Here is a 1732-nt window from a genome sequence, read left to right as displayed (position 1 = left end):
CTTGATCTAGCTATTTGCTATCGTAATATTGGACATATTGGATGCTCTGTGATAAATTGATTTAAAAATTGTTCATTGATCTGGATTGTTTTTCAGGTAAGGATGATGTTGCTAAAGAACTCATCAAGGGAGGATCCGATCTTACTTCTAAAAACAATATTGAAGAGACACCTCTTCAAACAGCTGCTGCGCTGGGTAATTTTGAATATTTTCACTGAATAAGAAATTAATTTTTCTCATTGGTCGATATTATTCTCCAGGCAACTTAAAGATCGTTCAATTTCTTGTCGAGAAGGGCGCCAGTGTTACTATAACAAACAAATTTGGGCAGACACCGTATAAGATAGCTGCTGAGTATGGTGATGAAGGTAATGTTAAACATTTCTCTTTAGAAAATAATGTGATTCAAACTATATCACTGATCGATATTATTTTTCAGAGCACAAGAAGATTGCTGCCTATCTTAAAACCAAACTTTAACCATTGCTGCTGTTAACATTGTGTCAAAAAGTACCTCAAGTTATTTGTCTTTTAAATTGCTTACTGGTATAGATATTGAGTAGAATATTTTTCTTCCTGGATTTGTGCAACTTATATGTGTGAGTGATACGCCGTAAGAAACCAACGGCGATGTTGGTTTTTGTACTTAAATCAAATGAAAATTGCACACTCCGTTGAATCAATGCAGTTTCAAATTGAATGTTGGTTAAGGTTGTGCCAATCCAGAGAAAGAATACTTTACCCAAAACCTAAGCCACAAGCAATTTGCATGAAAATGCCAAGTACTTTTCTTTGACAGAATGTAAATAAATCAAACACAGTAAATCATAAAAATAAATCAAAATTTCGATCAGTTCTGAAGTGACTCTTGTTCACTTTCAAGGGAAACAAATTGTAATAAAAATATTTCATTGTTGAGCCGATATTTTTTCGCCTTTTTATAATTCAATGCGAAAATTTCTTTTAAAAGGACACCAATTTGATGAGATGAGCATTGAGCATATTACATTGAGAATACATTGTAAAGCCTAGACTATGCTATATACAATCAATCAATGAGCACACCCAATTTGTTTTTTATATACTCATCCCGATGCCTCATGTACTTTACAATACCAAAATGCCAAACCCTAAAATTTGTCTATATCGCATACTTTTAACCAACGTGATGACAGTTCAAAACTTGTCTGGTCGCGCCACATACTCGCAGTGGCGAGCACAAGTAAGACAGTTTCATGTTCTGTCAAATTTGGCGGTTGTTTCACTACGAGCAAGACACACTTGACTGTCACTTGCTCGCAGTGCAACAGTAGTTTGGAAACTATGTTGCAGAGATCACCACTTCGGCACGTTGCAGCACCACTGCGTTTTTCATTTAACCTGAAAACTGTCATCAGCTTGCTTTTTACAAACAATAAAATTATTAAAACTATTAACTCAAAGTCAACTCTAGATCGATTCGCCTTCACTTTCTCTACGAACATCAAAAACAAATTGTTTCTCATTGGAGCTTGTTGTTTTCATATAGAATTTCAAGCGAATATTGTGTTCATTTACATATCTACACCTCCGCGCCTGTGCATTGCAAACATCAACAAATAATCAAATAGACAGAAAGTGAGAATTGACACAAGAAGCTCGAATTAAAAACATGTTTTCAAATAATATGTTTTCAATTTCAGTCGTAAGGAATTTTGTTTTGCTGTACGTGTCATAACGATGACAAGTCTAC

At 34.6% G+C, this 1732-nt stretch overlaps 1 long non-coding RNA gene across 1 annotated transcript; it reads left to right on the top strand.

The window, feature by feature from the left end:
- The first annotated feature begins 96 nt into the window (after nt 1-96).
- On the top strand, nt 97-883 carry LOC129571931 (uncharacterized). Its single transcript, XR_008688362.1, has 3 exons — nt 97-195; nt 261-368; nt 440-883. It is a non-coding gene; the product is annotated as an uncharacterized LOC129571931 (long non-coding RNA).
- Nucleotides 884-1732: the final 849 nt, after the last annotated feature.

The sequence above is a fragment of the Sitodiplosis mosellana genome, unplaced genomic scaffold, assembly GCF_009176505.1.
Source record: "Sitodiplosis mosellana isolate CC-2019 unplaced genomic scaffold, AAFC_SMos_1.0 Smas_scaffold_3743, whole genome shotgun sequence".
NCBI classification, from domain to species: domain Eukaryota; kingdom Metazoa; phylum Arthropoda; class Insecta; order Diptera; family Cecidomyiidae; genus Sitodiplosis; species Sitodiplosis mosellana.
This window is presented reverse-complemented; position numbering and strand designations above follow the sequence as displayed.